Source organism: Anastrepha obliqua, chromosome 3, assembly GCF_027943255.1.
Source record: "Anastrepha obliqua isolate idAnaObli1 chromosome 3, idAnaObli1_1.0, whole genome shotgun sequence".
NCBI lineage: Eukaryota > Metazoa > Arthropoda > Insecta > Diptera > Tephritidae > Anastrepha > Anastrepha obliqua.
The window spans coordinates 94,436,182-94,455,571 of record NC_072894.1 but is presented as its reverse complement, the minus strand read 5'-3'; positions in this window follow the sequence as shown (position 1 = coordinate 94,455,571).

Genomic DNA, 19,390 nt, shown 5'->3' with positions numbered 1-19,390 from the left:
AATAATGGGAAGCTTCATAAAGCAGTAATTAAAATTATTGGAACGAATCAACCAGTGTCCTAAAAGTATGCAACTTTTTTTCTGTCAAATTTAATATCAAATGAGTTGCGCGCATGTGTATGTGCTGCAAATTAGCGAAAGTTAGAATTAGAAAGATCCATATGCACATATACTGTGGGTGTATTTCGAATTCTTTGGCGGTGGAAAGAAAATATGAAATACAAGAAAGAAAAAACAGTACACAAGCATACCACGATAATTCATTGCTCAACTGAAGGCCATTTAAAAATTAGAAATGTCTTTTTACAGTTTCATGCAATTTTTCTATGATCGGGTATGTTTTTTTGTTTTAGAAACATTTTCACACATAGAATAGTAGATATATGAAGGTATGATGCAAGTAGTGATTTTGGTAAACTTCGTTTGTTATTGTTTATATTGTAAAAAATGAAACCAAATAAATTCAAGACGTTGACGATTAATTATATTTCATTAAATTTTTATGCATTTTTAAAATTTCTTATTATTCGTTTTTAATTCGATTTTAGCTTAGTATAATTTTTAGGTCACACTTTGCATCAATTGTTTTCAACTTTAGTTTTAATTAGCCACAATGATTCCTTTTGAAGTTTTCAAATGTTATTTGACTGTGCCTATGTATGTATGTTTGCGGGTGTATTCATTTTGATTTTCTAATATGAGTTTTGAATGTGAAGCTTTTCATCATACTATTTTCAGTTCTTCTGAACAGTTTAACGGGATTTATTTTATTTGACTTGCTTACTATCTGCGGCTGCATGAATGATTGTAATACCCTCTTTAGAGTCTCTAGTGATTTATTTTTAACATCTCCCAGTTGGGTCAGTGTGTGTGTGTGTGTGTATGTAGATATCTTTAGACTGTTATTCTTCTCATTTCAACATTTTTATTCTAGTTAAATTTTTCGTTATGAATGCTCTATCAGTTTTATTCTCAGATTGTAGCACATTTTCGAGATGTGTTTTTGTAGGAAAACTGCTTGAAATGCAGTTATTTTGGATATGGGCATTTTAGTTGTTTTTGTCACAGTAAGTTTGGTAGAGGTGTGTCAAGATACATATGTATGTATTAATAAAAGTTAAAAAAGGAATTTGCGTACAAATATTTAATAAAAAAATTTTGAAATTTAAATTTTTATTTAAAACTTAATTTCGAAAATAACTATTTATTTCGAAAGCGTGATTTTTTGACGCGTGCTATTAATTTCATTATTTATTTTTTTCTTTATAATTTTTATGCATTTTATTTAATTAAATTTGTTAGTTACAGTAATATTAATTTGATTAATTAAAAACGTTTTCCTTTTCGAAATTTCACTAAACTTTTGTTGCCTTCCTATTTATTATTTATTAAATCTGTATATGAAGGTTAGCATTTATCCCTGCTATACTACCTATAATTCTTTTACGTGTCTTAATTCTTTAAATTTTTATTTAACTTTTCTTACTTATACATTTAATATCTTATCCTTACGAGATTTACTTAATTATGATTCAGTTTATCTTAAGATACTAAAAATTCACAAAATTGCATTTGCATACATTTTCTAGTTTTACTTTAATTTGTGTGGTTTTTGTATGTTCCATTTGTGACTATTTCCGGTAAATGTTGGTTTTATGTATTACTTCACATGCACATAAATTTGTATATTAATACTTTTCATTATACTTTCTCCATTTCTGAGATTTGCTGCATATCTTGTGCGTGAAACGAAAATGAAGAAAGCTGGGAGTTCGTTTTAGGCAACAATGACTGGAGATTGAAGTGATTAGTTAAAAAGACTTGTGACTGCAGTTTCACAAAAATCTAACCTCTGGCCATTCGAGTCATTTGTATCTCTGCAGTTAGTGCAGTTTCTTACTTTCGCTAAAAACTTTACCAAAATCATGAAGACAAATTTAGTTCACTTGAGAAAAAGTTTCACAAGTGCGATTTTAAAGCAAGAAGAAAAAAATGCTGAGCAAATATTCTGAGATACGCAGGAGCTGTGGTGGTACAAAAGAAGAAGATAGCGTGGCTTAATTAATACTGAGGAGGAAATGAAAAACATTAAAGTATAGCAACCTGAATGGATGGGCATTTTAGTATCTAATCTATCATAATTTAAATAGTTAGAAACGGTAGGCAAACTTTAAATGCTGCACCCGGTGAACAATACAGAGAATGAAGATATTTGTTTTTAAACCTCTGATTTCGTGTTATTTAAGAAGAAAAACTGTTCGGTATTATCCGGCGACAATTTGCATTGATGCTTGACACTTCTCTAAATAGAGGCTTCACCTTATCTCTTTAGATACTACAAAATTTAGCCAAAAATGATATAATTTTTTAAAACAAAGTCTTAAAGAAATTTGGGTAAAAATTACACAGTTCAACAGTTTTATAAAAATGTATTAAAGTTGTTCAACTCGAACAAGCGCTAATAATTATGAAAGAGGATATCTCTCAGAAATTCTTTATCGACGATTGTACTACTCCAGATATCATAGTTGGATTTTTTTTTCACGGAGAATTACAAATTTTAAAATTTTTGGCTAAAGCGCAATTAATTTAACGGCTGAAATGACTTGAAACAAAATCCCTGTCCTCACTTTTATGAAGTAAGTAAAATTTAACAAGACATTTTTTAGTAGATTTTAACTCTCTAACTCTTACTTAAATAGACATTTTTGAGACGTTCCCAAAACAGCTATTATGAAAGGTCGTTACGGGGGTGACATAAGATGAAAAACTTGCATGGGTTCAGTTCAGTGCATAAAAAAGCTTGGTTTATATAATAGCTGATGTTTATATAACATAAGTATATTTGTGGAACAACATCAAGACGCACACCACAAATAGGAGGAGGAGCTTCGGCCAAACACACAAAAAGGGTGTACGCGCCAAATATATATATATATATATATATATATATTTGTCATAGAAATGTTATAGCCTAGACAGATGCCGGCGTTAATCGGGATTACTGGCGCAGTTAATTCTGATTAAATTTGTAGTGTAACAGACGGTTGCTACTCAGATTAGTGAACAGACGATTTGCTTATTAAATAGTTTTGCCACTAAAAGATAGACCGTAGGCAACAAATACGGATATTAGCTGCGCTGATACTGAGAAATATTTATTTATTTAAAAAATCTTAATTTGGAACTTCTCACACTGCTCCAAATTATCAAAACAATTAATGTAATTTCGAGCGTGCACTAAACTACCATTACATCCAGTCTTTCTTGTTATTCTCTTTAAAAGTTTCATTATTTTTCATTCACAATAGAAGCTAACTGTCATTTTACGGCAATGTTGCCATCAAAAATGCTGTTAAAATTATGAGAATTAGGTCAAGTTGTTAACCCGCATGAGTTGTACTTAATTCCAAATTAAGTCGTTAATCCCGATTAACACACCTTCTGTCTAGGCTAGCACTGGAGCTGCTCGTTTTACTATTCACAATGAATATGAAGTAATTTTACTAAATATATAAAAGGAAGTTGTATTTGTTGTCTTCTGCGTGTAATATTTTCGGCCACAGTGAAATGTTAGAACATACCAGAGACTACATCTCATAATGTGAAATAAAAATGAGTTCGATGTAATTGTACCGAAAAAAATAGGTTGTATATTAGTATTAGTTGACTTGAGCGAGTAATTTTTCCGGTCATGGTGACCCGAATAGATTATATAGCATTTTTTATACGCATTTAGTGTATAGCCAGCGATAATTAATTATAGTTTCTGATTGCCATTTTAATGATCTTCCATTATAGCTGTTTTAGGAAGGCGTCAAAAAAGTCCATTTAAGTAAGAGCTGAAAGATTAAAATCTACTATGAAAAAATTCTTCGTTAAATTCTGTTCAAGTGTACAAATAGAAGTGGAAGGACAGAGATTTTATTTTAAGGCGTTTTGTAAGGATATTTTTGATAAATCAATTCCTCTTTTGGGCAAAATGTTAAAATTATAACCTCCCCTGAAAACGAATCCGACCCTCTAGACTAATGCTGTCTTCGGTAAAGTAGGTCTGAGAGACGTCCTTTCGCATAGTTTCCTAAATTGTCGAGGCACATGATCCTGAGCCAGAAAAAAACGTTAAATTAACTACAAAAAAAAAATATTTCACTCGGAGCTTGATTTTTCCAAGCCAGTGTTGTCAACACCCTAAACTATAATCCGAGTGTTCTCGTGGCATTTGTTATTGGGGCATGGTCTCGATGCCTTTGATGGCATCTCTAATGGCAAAAGAGCTGTGATAATTAATAGCCACTAATCATTACTATTCAAAATATTTTGTGTACAAGTTTATGATGGCACATAACATTATACTTTCATGTTATTTAATTTTTTTTCGGTGCTTAGAATGAAATATCTACAGTAAGCAATAGAAGATTTAGAAGTGGACTCAGCTGAAAAAGACAACGAAATTTTGTAATTATTAGGTGCATGCCAAATATAATGCCACGATTCTGAACTTTCTTCACTTCAGAACACTACTGATCGAGACATTCGACTCACTAAATATATCAGAATATGCACAAGATGCCAGATACAAGCGTTTTTTTTCTCAGAATAAACGTTTTTTAATACAAATTTTTTTTGCGTCACTTTTCACGCTTAAGTGTATTTTGCAACATTTTTTATCCTCACTGCAATTTTCGGTTATTGTTGCCATTCATTGTTTACTCATAGTTCTTTTTGCGTTTTTCTTCAATATTCCTGTATCTCGATATTTTATAAATTCTCTGTTTCCAGCTCTATAACTTCAAATTTGAATCTACTTTTTATTTCTGTCCACATTTTCGTCTCGTTACCAGCAATTACATACAATTTGCAAGTAGTCGGTAGTATCGCTTGTGCCAGTTAAAAGTTTCATTTTCTGATTCTTAATTTAGTTCGGAATTTTGGTTTGTTTTATTTTTGTTCTATTTTAGTAACATATTGTTTTTGCATATTTGAGTCACGATCTGAGTTTGATTTACTTATTTGTTCGCATCGTCTTTGCGCGTTGTCGACTGAGCATCGCCTAAATTAATCATGTCTCGTGGTTTCCACACCGGGGACCCTACAATTAAATGAAAGAAAAGAAAAGAATATGGAAATCATATGAAAAAAATGCTTTTGAAATTCTTGATTTTTTTTCGCTATATGCGATTTTATATGGTTTTCGGTTTTTTTTATGTAAAATATAACTTACAGAGCATAACTGTTTATTTTTGCGAGGGAGGTGAACGAGAGAGTGGTAGAGAGATATTCGGCCAATTGAATATAGGTATGAGAAGTGAAATTTGCAAAATAAAATAAAAAATCGTCTCCAAATATGATAGTTTTTGTTTCATCTATTCAAGCATATTTAATTTTGTTTTTTTTTTTTCAGTGGATGATTTTTGCATGCAGCTTAGTAATATTTTTTATTAAGAATATATGTAATCCATTATTTATGCATTTTTTAACTTGTGACAAAAAAAATGTTTTTCTTTGCTTTTGTTTCTGCACAATATTTTGTGTTAGGATAACCGAGTTGAATTTTCCCACTAACCGGTGTTTTCGAAAATAATATGAGCAGAAAACAACAAACAGACATTGTTGTTTTTGCCTGAAACAATTCAGTTTAGCTTTAAAATTAAGCTCGGTTTTGAAACTTTACTTTGACTGTTGCCTCAAGTAATAAAGTTGCGAAATTAATAAATTTTCAGAAGTACGAAGTAATTTCAGAAAATGAAGGCTTGAGACAACATTCAAAAAGTCCTATTTTTATTCTTTTTTATTTTTGGATAAAATGTTGACATCGCTTGCCAGTGTGCTTTTCGCATTATTCAATGTAAGTTTTGTTTTAATTTGTTTGGAACAATTTGTATTATAATATAAAAAATTATTCAAAGTGTACTAATAAACTACAAATTACAGCCAATTCGCTCTGCAAAAATTTTTTATGCCAACATTTTCCATAAATTATTTTTGATAAATTAATGAAAAGAAAGGAATTAAAAGTGTTAATGTAAAAAAAAATAGTTAAAGAAGGCTGTATGACTTTTATCGACAGCTTTTAAATCATTAACATTGTATCTAATTACTTGCTGAGGGACAATATATCCTATCCCGTGCCAGCGAAAATGTAGTCGGGACTGTGCTAAGCAATTCTGGAACATGAACACACGACTTAACGATAACGTTCCCACGTCAGTTCTACGTTACCGGAATGACCCGGATTTATATCCGGCCAAGGACTGTCACTCCAGCAGCATTTCCCGCCCATGTACATGTATATATGATGAAAATCATGCACGATGATTTCGATGCCTTCAAATCAAAACAAAATTACCGTGTCTATGGGCTAGAAGATCGCAAGTGATTTTCAAGAAGACAAAGTAAACCTGGTGTATTTTAGTCCTAACAATAATTGACAAATGGTCAATTTTTGCGAGTTAATTTCGGCCTTTATAGCATAAACAGTCTTAGCGATGAAAAGTGGCCACCTCAGAACTTCGCTTTGAGTTCGTTAGTCCTTGTTTCCGTGGACAATCGGACCACCATTTGTAACTGTAAGTAATTTGATGCATTCGAAATGTAACATCTCCATATGCATGTGGAAAGCAACTGTTTTCGGCTAATTTTATTTGTATTTCATTAAGAAGATTTAATCTTCAGTCGTCGTAGCCGTATGGGTTGGTGCGTTACTATCATTCGGAATTTAGAGAGAACGTAGGTTCTAATCTCGGCGATAGACCAAAATGAATAAAGAATCGGGGTCGCCCCTCGGCAGGCAATGGCAAACCTCCGAGTGTATTTTTGCCATGAAAAGCTCCTCGTAAAAAAATATCTGCCGTTTGGAGCCGGCTTGAAACTGTAGATCTCTCCATTTGTGTAACAACATCAAGATGCACGCCATAAATAGGAGGAAAAGCTCGGCTAAACACCCAAAAGGGGGCGCGTGTAGGTGTTTTCACATAATCGCCTACAGCTAAGGCCCAATAAGAATTCGAATCAAACCCGAACTATTTTTAATTTGGTAAGCAGTGAATTAGCATAGCTGTTAGCAAGTTCTCTCATCAGCAGAAGCTAGCATTGAATGAACAGAGCAGTTAGTTATTTTTTTAATTAGCAGAAGCTAACATTTCGTTCGCAGAAGTGGACATTTATTGGGAAATTTTAATCAGCCTTTTAGAAATAGTCTTTCATTTGAATAATAACAAAAATATTTTCAATAAAGCGCCATGAATACATTTTTAAAGAAAATAATGAAAGTGTTAATCAAAAGTGTGCTGAGCAATTAATGGAATGAAATATTGTTAGCATAAAATTATAGTAAGAAAAATAAATGTTAAACTTTAAATAACAAAGTTGTTTATTTTGTTATTTGATTGGTTTTATGTAGGTCGGTTTAGTGAATGGATATATATAATTATCATACAAAAGGTGACGAGCATTAAATTTGTAACTTTTTAGCTTTGAATTAAATTTAGTATTTATTTTACCTTTTACTTATGCGTATTTAGAATCGAGCAGGGTGTGTTAACCATAAGACATAATAATTATGGACGTTACATTTAAAACGAAAACAATAGATTTTTTCTGAATTTTAATGTTTGCCTTTGCGCGTTGCTTCGTGTTAAATTGATTTGTCATCTCGAAAAATGCAAATTTTAGTAAGGAAAAAATACATTCAAAACTCGATAATTGCAAATAAGATTTTATATTTTAAAACAAGCTTCAACACTCATCCCCATTTTGTGGAGGATTGTGGTAAATATTAAAGCTACAGTTATCGAGTTTTGTCTGTAGCAATTTTTAGATTTAGTGCAGTTAGAGAATTTTTGTGGACTTAACAGCATACATATTAAAAGCGAAAGTATTACTGGACTTGTTTGTGGAGGAGCTACACTTTTTAATTTTGTGTGTATTTTCATAACTTTTGTAAGAAAAACATGTATTTTCTTCAGATTTGTATACGAATTCGTTCAAGCGATGCCAACTAAGTTTAAATCAGTGGAAAATTTTAATTTAAGTAAATATTGTTTGTATTTATAAATTACAAATTATGCTTCAAGTTAAATTTCATAATTATTCAATTTAATCACATTTGTTTTAAATTTATTTAGTAAAAATCAATTATTATAATATTTATTAAAAATATATATGTATGTATGTACTTCTTTAAATTTAAATACACTTGAAATATATCACAAAACGATGTACTACTAAAATTAGTTATTCTTTATTCAATTATACTAAAATGCATTTGTTTTCAGTAAATCTGAAAAAACCTCATTTGACTACAATTAATTTTACATATAATTATGTAAATTTGTAAATCGGATATAGTTTAATACAACACTTTGATAAATATAATATAGGCAAAATCACAAATTTTTTTTGCTGAGGTTAATTTTAAACTATGATTGCTTTTGACTCCATGAAAATATTACAAATTTGATGAGTATTGGAGGAAAATTTGATTTGTCAAAGTACTTTTTTCGATAATACTCATATAAAGAAAAATTCTTCCAAATAAAAAATAAAATAAGAAATTTTAATTATTTAAAAATTGTAATATAATATTTCGCGCTGATATTAAAATTTCAAAACTACTAATTTGGCACCAATTTTTCACTAAAGGATTCAATAAGAAGTTATTCTTATTTGGTTCAACAACTTTTACAATATTCTCCCACACACCAATAGCGAGAAAATAATTTAATTGCAAAAAAAATTTGCAGACCTATGATTTTGTCATATTTATATTTTTTGGATTTGAAGGAGGAGAAGAAGGAGTTTTCCCACAAGTACTAAACCTTTACTAACTTAGGCCAATTTTTTGTGTTGGTGGAGGGAATATCACACAAAGCGAAATTGGGAATTCAGAATCACCTTTTGCTCTTAAATGCAATTGGGGAACCAATTCATTACTAACACCAGTAAAGGCAATTTTTTAATTTTTATAAAAAAGTTATTCCAAAAATACTTACCTTAGCTGCATATCAAAGTAACTACCCCGTTATTTAAACACTACTTACTAAGATTTGCCCACCAGTTTGTGCCACTCGCACTGTACTACATATACACATGTATACGTGTGTAGGTGTATACTATAGATTAATAACACAGCACCGCCGCAAAGCAAGTTGAATTTGTGTACAAGATTTCAGCAAAAAATTTACTCGTATTGTATGAGGGGGCGAAGAGAAAAAGTCTTTTTGAGTTTTCCGGCCGCCGTTAATTCTATAAATTCATTGATATTCGGCTGCTGGATTGGCTGAAATGATGGCTGACGTATTTTGAGCATTCATAACGATTTTGTTTTTAAATTTCTCTGCAGCCACATTTCCATATTTGATTAGTGATATTTTTAATGTTACATACGTAGTTTTTTGCTGCTGATTTTCCGTTGAATTACTTATTTTGATTTATGCTTTGTTTAATCTATGTATGTACATATACTTATGTTTGTGTGTTTTTAGTTCCGCTTTTATTTGGTAATCGGTTATTTCCACATTTCAACTTTATTCTTTAGTTATTTGGTTAAACATTTATGTACTTGAATTGTTTGATTTTTTTACGTTTCATCATCAAAATTATGTGATTTTAATGTTTGATCATTTTTTTCGTGAACTCGAACAACAATGAAAACATTTATGTAATACCATTTTAAAAACTTGCTATTTTCTATTGGCATGATTTGCCAGACCGCTCATTCACGTACTTACTCATACAACTACGATTCGAAGTATCGTGTGAGAGTTCGTGCAGAATGATTTACGGTATATGCGATCGTTTAGAGTTTGGAACTGATAGCCACCAATGCGAGCATATGGTAAATTTCTTACATATGTATAAGTATATTTCATAACTGTTTTACTCTTAATATATGCTTATGCTTGTTTGTATGTATGTATGTATACTCTATGCGAATCTGTTTTGCTTTCGGGTGTATATTGCTGTTTTTTGATTACGTATATTTGTAACTGTTTAGTTACTAGTTTTGATGATTGATTATTGCATATTTGTGTTTATCTATTTTACTTAACGGTTTAAATAAGTATATATAAATATGTATTTCCTTCAGTTAATAATTATTTTACGATCTTTTGTTGTCTATAACTGCTACTCTTGTTGTGGTTATATGTAACTAAATATTAATTTTGATTTTATTGCTGTGAAGCCTTTGGAGTATTTGATTTTATTTGTTGGATTCTTACACTTTTGATTTGATAGATTTGATTTAACACATTTATTACAATACAGCTATGGATATTATTTTTGTCTCTCATTTTACTAGTGTTGCATATTGCAGCTTTCGTATGTGAGCATTTATAATCATTTATTATATACATATGTATGTATGTAAATAAAAACAATCTAACTGAATAAAAAAAATCCTATTTTTGAGGTATCATTTTACTTAAGATTTGCAGGTACATACATATGTACATATGTACGTTAGGATGACCTTCTACTTTCTACGCTAAATCCACTATAAACTAATAAAATTTTTTGTTTAAAATAGCAGAGAGCTCAAACCCAAATATATGTATACACTCGTAGGTACATACATACATACGTACTATACGTATGGTGTCCCACATTACAGCTTCGGCCATAGGCTTTTGATGCTTCCCCTCCTCCACAAAAGAAGAGAAGGTACATACATATGTATGCAAGTCATGTTGGGAGGCTTTTGATATCAAGGAGCCCTTGATGCATTCATCAGTGCACTGAAAGAGCAAAACTAGAAGATTAATTTTGAGCTGTAATATGAGTTAAGTGTTTGGAAAAGCGCAGAACTCAGTTTAGCATACATAGGTAATCAAAATCCTAATGCCGTGGGCGACTAGTTATTGTTAGTTTAAGGTTTTATCAAATCTCAATAATAAATGTTTGAAAGTCATAAAAATTCGTATACTGAAAGACAAAAATGAATTGGCTTTTACAAGCAAATTTACTAACTTAAAAGAACTCCATTAACACTAAAAACGATTCTGCTCCGCCTAAAAAATGTTATTTGAGAAAATAGGAGAATAATGCAAGTTAAGACACCAACATGTAGAAATCGTTTACCTTTGGACTGACCGTAGTAAAAGGACATCCTAATGTATATATGTATGCACGTTAGGGTGGTCCAAAAAAAATTTGTATGCTGCCGCCCCCCAAAATAGTAAAGAATGAAAAATAAAAAGACCCGTATTTTTTTTTTTTTTAATCAGACCATATTTAATGGTGCCGCCGGGGCTTTGAAATATCCCATGTATTTTGCATGGGAAAAAAATACTTTTTCGTAGATTTCATGTAAAAACCTGGAAAATGAATATATTTTAACCGGATAACTCAGTTTCTCTTCATAATTGGTCAGGGAATAACAACCAATTATGAAATAATTAATTTTTTTGTATTAACTATTTTTTATAGAACCCCAAAAAGCCCCCATAAAACGAAAATCTAAGAAAAAATCGAAAAACAATATTTTATATTACTTTTATGATATTTTTTTTACGAAACTTTGTACACATGTTTTTGGAGGTGATAGAAGTAACATAGGGTACCATCAGCGAGGTGGATAGGGTTTGAGATATAGGTCAAAACGTGGACCCAGGTAACCTTCGGATGTGTATGTACAATATGGATATCAAATGGAAGCTGTTGGTGAATGCTTTAGTTCAGAGTATTCCTCATGCCGCTCCGTGACTAGGGTCTCGAGATAAAGACCAAAACGTGCACCCTAGAATGTGTTTGTACAATATGGATATCAAATTGAAGTTGTTGGTGAATGCTTTAGTACAGAGTATTTTTCATGCCGCTCCGTGACTGGGGTCTCGAGATATAGGTCAAAACGTGGACCCTAGAATGTGTTTGTACAATATGGATATCAAATTGAAGCTGTTGGTGAATGCTTTAGTACAGAGTATTTTTCATGCCGCTCCGTGACTGGGGTCTCGAGATATAGGTCAAAACGTGGACCCGGGCAACCTTTGGTTGTGTATGTACAATATGGGTATCAAATGAAAGCTGTTGGTGACTACTTTAGTACAAAGTATTTTTCATGCCGCTACGTGACTGGGGTCTCGGGATATAGGTCAAAACGTGGACCCGGGTAACCTTTGGTTGTGTATGTACAATATGGGTATCAAATGAAAGCTGTTGATTTTCAATTTATATTTTATATTTACTCAAAAACAAATAGAAAAACAAAAAATATTGTTTATGCCAAAGCGCTTGAATAAAGAATAAAGAAATTAATAATATGACAGTAAAATAAACAAGCAGCATTACAATTCGGCAAATATTGCGTTGTCAATTAATTCTTTGCAAAATGCAAACACAACTTGAAATTAAACTGAAGCTAGCTAACGGTACTTTTATTTTGAACGCAAATAAACGCGTGTCGTAGTCGTTCACTGTTAGCAAACATTAAGTATGACTTATGATTTAAAAAAGTGAACATTTTAATCAGTTAAGCAATGCGGGGAAACCGAATTAATGAAAATGTGATTCAGTTAGTTTATTTTAACTATTATAAGGGGAAGTCGGCTAAAGAGTTGGCGGAAATGTTTTCAATTAAGCTGAGAACTATTTATAATATTATTGAACACGCAGAAAAAGAAAACAGGCTTGAATTAAAGCACTCAGGAGGCAGACCAACAAAACTCTCTAGACGAGATCACTCAAAAATTTTAAAAAAGATCAGCAAATCCCCTCAAACGAGTCTGAGGCAGTTGGCATCTGATATAAAAAATGACTGTGGAAAAACTGTAAGCCATGAGACTGTCCGGAAAGTTTTAAGAGTGCACAAATATTCTTCGCAAATAGCCAGAAAAAAACCATTACTGTCCGCAGTTAATATAGAAAAGCGGCTTAGTTTTTCTGTTGCCCATATAAACAAGCCATTGGAATATTGGGATGACGTAATTTTTTGTGACGAGACAAAAATTATGCTGTACAGTCATGATGGACCCAGTAAAGTTTGGAGAAAGCCAAGCACAGCTCTGCAACAAAAAAATATAATACCCACAGTAAAATTTGGCAAACTTTCAGTGATGGTATGGGGTTGCATCTCGTCGAATGGTGTGAGTGAGCTGCGAATTTTTAATGATATAATGACAAAGGAGTATTACCTTGACATTCTCAAAAATGACTTGACAAGAAGCGCGATGAAGTTTGGATTTGTTGACCCAGAAAACCCTAATAAACTAAAATACAAGTTATACCAGGATAACGACCCTAAACACAAGTCGTTGCATTGCAGGACCTGGCTACTTTATAATTGCAGTAAAGTCATTGATACTCCAGCCCAGAGTCCCGACTTGAACCCAATAGAGAATTTGTGGGCGTACTTAAAGAAGAAAGTGAGCAATCACGGCCCATCTAATAAAACCGCTCTCATCAACGCAATTCAGGTTGAATGGCAGAAAATACCAGAGACTTACGACCTGAAGAACCTTATACATTCCATGCCCCGTCGTCTGCATTCTGTAATGGAAGCTGAAGGCCGTCACACTAAATATTAAAATCACACACCTTTATTTTCCTTACAAAAGTCACATAATATTTGAAAATGTAAACAATTAATTGACAGCACAGAATGAACCTTTTTACAGATTTTTATGTTTTTTTTACTTATTGTCCTAAAGTTTTGAGTTTTGCTGCTATAAATATGTTAAAAATAAAAGTTACAAAAATAATGTGTATTTAAAATTTCGAAAATGTTATTTAAGTTGGTAAAATAAAGTTATTAAAATATATTTAAGAAGCTTCTATCATGTTGCAAACAATTAATTGACATACTGTATGTCTGTTTATTGTAAAACTCTATGTAAAAGCATGGTTTGAAGCACCAACTGCTAAAAACGCTCCACGTAATGACCTTCACGGAGCGGCATGAAAAATACTCTGTACTAAAGTAGTCACCAACAGCTTTCATTTGATATCCATATTGTACAAACACATTCTAGGGTCCACGTTTTGACCTATATCTCGAGACCCCAGTCACGGAGCGGCATGAAAAATACTCTGTACTAAAGCATTCACCAACAGCTTCAATTTGATATCCATATTGTACAAACACATTCTAGGGTCCACGTTTTGGTCTTTATCTCGAGACCCTAGTCACGGAGCGGCATGAGGAATACTCTGAACTAAAGCATTCACCAACAGCTTCCATTTGATATCCATATTGTACATACACATCCGAAGGTTACCTGGGTCCACGTTTTGACCTATATCTCAAACCCTATCCACCTCGCTGATGGTACCCTATGTTACTTCTATCACCTCCAAAACCATGTGTACAAAGTTTCGTAAAAAAAATATCATAAAAGTAATATAAAATATTGTTTTTCGATTTTTTCTTAGATTTTCGTTTTATGGGGGCTTTTTGGGGTTCTATAAAAAATAGTTAATACAAAAAAATTAATTATTTCATAATTGGTTGTTATTCCCTGACCAATTATGAAGAGAAACTGAGTATCCGGTTAAAATATATTCATTTTCCAGGTTTTTACATGAAATCTACGAAAAAGTATTTTTTTCCCATGCAAAATACATGGGATATTTCAAAGCCCCGGCGGCACCATTAAATATGGTCTGATTAAAAAAAAAAAAAATACGGGTCTTTTTATTTTTCATTCTTTACCATTATGGGGGGCGGCAGCATAAAAATTTTAATATAAATTTTTTCCCATGCATTTTTGGACCACCCTAATGCACGTACACACATATATGAATGCTAAGGTTGCGTTGATATTAGGAATTCCTTTATTATATATTGCATTGCCCAAAATGTTTTGCCATTGCGGCATCTGGAATTGTTTTCATACAAACGTAACCATTTTTATTTACTATATGCGAAATACAGAATTTTATAAAGTCAGAATTTATGAATTGGAACATCAATTAGAAATAATTGTGTAGTTAATTTTATGACCTCTATAGATCACTATATTCCTTTGGGCGCCTTTGACACTTCTCCAGTTAGATGATCCAAGTTAACCACCATAACACCATGCAAAGTTATAGTAGTATTTTGATCCATCGGTTTGAAACCAGGTTTTTAAATGCGTAAGAACATACATGAACAGTAAGTATTTGATTGTATTAGTAAGAAAATTTAAGAAATAAAATATTGCCCCTTTATAGATGTTGGAGAAGAGTCCAACTGCCATTAAATGGCATTTCTTAGCATTTGAAATTGGTGTGATAAAGTGGTACACTCTCACCATTCTCTCCAAAGGAAAAAAAACGTTGAGAGCGCCTAAGAAGGCTAGTGAAGCTAGGCCCTTAGTTTGAGTAATCTAAAAACGACTCAGTAGATAAATAAATATTCAAAGCTTCAGTATAAATATGACCTGACTGTACCCCATTCTTTGAAATGTTATGTTTGTGTTAACTATATTTTATATACCTAACGGTTCCTTACATGCCACATTTTTGCAGATTTAAGAGACTTTTGCTCACAATTATAATATCTTAGTTGCGCTTTTATTAGTCGGTAAGAGAGATTTATTTATTTATTTGCATTTTACTAACTACAAAAAAGGCGCTAACTGCGCCATCCAACCATTGTGTCCTGATAGTTCAATTTTGGAAATCATTCATAATTTTTTTCGTTATCTTACGATTATCTTTTTTTTCATTTAATTGGAAGTACATCGACATAGTCTTACAATAAGTTGCTTAATTAAAGAGTTATGTTTGTTTTTTTAACATATAATATACAGTAGGGAGCAAAAGTGTTTCCATAGTTGACATTCTCAACTTTGTAGGCCAATAAAATGCAAACGAAAGAAGCAAATCAAAAAAACTTTTTGTTCTAATAATATGTCTTTAATTCTTAACAAATTGCCGTATATGATAAAAACAAAACAGAATCAGCAAAATATTCAAACAAAAAAACCAAAACAACTCGCATGTGTACAATTTTGCACCTTTAGTGAACAAAATGAAATATGATATGAAATTAATATTTTGTCCACAGACCCTTATTAGCTATTGAACCTTTTATTCAGTTTGGCATACTCTCGGCCAACTTCTTTATGTTTTCTTTTGGGATTCGGTTCCACTCCAGTTCTACACGCTTCCAAAGATCGTCTAGGTTGGATGGCGCTGATTGATATTGCCCGAGCCGTCGCTTCACGATTGACTACAGGTTCTCAATCGGATTGAGGTCGGGACTTTGAGCTGGCTACTCCATCAACTTAAAATTTTGGCTTTTTAACCATTCGCGGACAATTTTGGCAGTGTGCTTCGGGTCCCCATCTTGTTGAAAAGTAATTTCCTCTTCGGGATATGCACATTTGTCCAGAAAATTTGATAGTTGGGTTTGCAAAATATTGAGGTAGTCTTCTTTTAACATTATACCATCAATTTTTTGTAATGGTCCAATGTGCCAACAAGTAAATCATCCCCAAACTTTGACATTGCCTCCTCCATGCTTGACGGTTTGCTTCACATGGTGTTTTTGAAGCTTGTCGCCGGGCCTATGCCAATAGTATTGCTTGCCATCCGACTGAAAACGGTTGAACTTGGATTCATCTGACCAGATAACACGTTTCCAGTGATCTAGAGTCCAGTTTCTGTGTTCCCGGGCAAATTTCAATCGAGCCTTGACATTCTTCTCGGATAGAGCTGGTCTATTTTTTTCACACTTGCCACATATCCAATCTTTAGCCAGTGCTCTAAGTCCATAGATGCCTTCTTTGGTGTTAGGAACTTATCAGATCTCATTAGTCTGGCATCAGAGTCTGTTAAGAGGCATTTACGGCCTTTAATAATGTTTTTGGGTGCAACATTTCGTCTTTTTTGGATCTTGGACACCGCTGAATGGGAACTCTTCAGCTGATCTGCAATAGCACGAGTCGAACAGCCACTTTCAGTTAGGCTAATAATACTATTTTCGACATCAGACGAAAGCTTCCTCATTTTTTCGCGGTACTTTATAGACTAATTGCTAATCAACAAATCTGTTTCGAATAATAAGAAACACGTGATTTTCTGGATCATATAAGCGAAGAATGAACAAACAAAACATATAATGGTAAAACTGCATGTCTATTACTGAAAAGAGAATTAAGAAATCAAACAAAAGTAAGAATAACGGAAAGTGCAAAATTGTACACATGGGAGTTGTTTTGATTTTTTTTGTTTGAATATTTTACTGATTCTGTTTTGTTTTTATTCATATACCGCAATTTGTTGAGGTTTAAAGACATATTATTACAAAAAAAAGTTTTTTTGATTTGCTTCATTCGTTTGCATTTTATTGGCCCACAAAGTTGATAATGTTAACTATGGATCACTTTTGCTCCCTACTGCATATATGCATGTGCATATGTGCTTATCTACGAGTTTTTCGCATAATTCGGCTTATTATACCCTTAAGTGCGAGTATATTAAGTACGTAATACAAGAAAACGTTTCCAGCTTACGTTTATGTATATGTCGGTAAACATTTTGCACCTCTGTACATTCTCTATATTTGCTTTAACCGTTATTAGTTCGTACCTCTACGATTTCTTCCCCGTTGGAACTTTTTTTTTATAAAAATATAATTCATAATACAACAAAAACCATCTAAGGCAAAGCTTCAAACCCTTAACAAAGTTTTTCAAAATTTCATTAAAACTTTCACTTTTTAATAACTTTTTTTTAGAATTTTTCTGGTTATGCAGTTTTATAGCCCATTAAATAGTAAAATTAAAGTGTAAATCTCAAGTCCTACGTTTCGTTGAATTGTTAGCCAAAAATGAATCGTATTCTGTGGTCACTTGAAATTTGCAATTTACTATTATCAAATTCTAAGCATTCTGGTTCAAATGTTGAAAATTTTGATGCAATTTTGGAAAATTTTGTACAAGGTTTGAACCCTTTAGTTATAAGGTTTTTATTGTAGTATGAACTATATTTTTATAAAAAAATATTGGTGTGTATAATTTTGCAACGGGGCTTATATGAGAAATCGTAGGGGTACACATTAATTGTGGTGAGGGCAAGTATGTACGCACATGCATACATAAATGTTTAGGCATGTATGCCTGCATATATGAATGTAGGTATGTTAATTAAATATTATATTTCTTTAGGAATGTGTTTTTTATTACATATTTCTAACTACATTTGTTAACATTTTGAATTACATGCATATGTATTTGCCTAACTTACTGTTAGAACAATTTCTATATTGTATTCGTTTTTTCTTTATTAATAAATAAAAATTTTAATCTTAAGAGTAACTTTGTTTGCCTGTTTTTGTTTTCACTCACTGTTTTAAAATTTCATTTTGTTGTCATTTTGCTAACTATGCTGTTTAGTGTTGTTGCTGTAGTTTTTGAAAGTGTTGTCCATAGTGATGTTGTTCAAGTCATTCATATTCGTTAATGTCATTACACTGGCTATATTTTGTTTCAAATTTGCTCATTCCATCTGTTTATCCTTGTTTTTGTAGATTTATGTACGTATTTATTGATTTTTCGTCCTTCGCATGTTCTGTGGTTTATGCGAATTACATAGGTATATATGGTACGTGTATGCATGTGGATGTGTGGCGCGTGGTTTCATTTTTAAATTTCAAATCCGTTTTAGCTGACTGCTCTTATTTTTGTATGTCAATCACTACTACATCTGCTTTGGTCTTATTTTTATTTGGCCATCGTTGATTTATTCATTTAGTGCTGTTTTTGTGAGATCTAAATGTCTGATCTTTTCAGTTTCCTTTTGTTTCCGTTTATCATTTGAATTTTAAGTTCCGTTGAATTATTTGATTTTACATTTGCTTAACCTTTAATGATTTTAAAATTCATTTTTCGAATACATTTATGTACATATATACGTAATGTAGAGTTTTTAATATTAACTTCAATCCCTTTTTTATAGTTGCCATACGTCTCCGGAAATTCCTGATTGTTGTACACTGTATTTATGATTTGAGTAAATTTTTAATAGAGACTAGTGTCTGTTAAAGATGTAAGGACAGGTTTGTTAACATCAAAGTTACTTTTGGTTTCATAGTTAAAATATTCTTACAAGTTTATTTATCTGCAATTGCAATTTGCGTTATTCACTGAATAACTTTCTCTTACGACGCTTATTGTAAGGTATTGCATTATTTCCTTATAGTATATTTTCTATTTACAACTATTAAAGTATGTATGTATATTTAAATATTACAATACGTATAATAACCTGATTTTTTATTTTTTCCCAAGACTAGCTTTTTTTTAACCAAGACATTAAATTATTAATAAGATCTCCAATCGCCATACTCTTATAAAAAAACTTTTAAGGAATTCCTAAGAATAATTGCCCATGATGTACACACATACTCGTTTCTGCAATTTAATAGAGTAAGGCATATGTATGTATGTTGCCTACATATTAT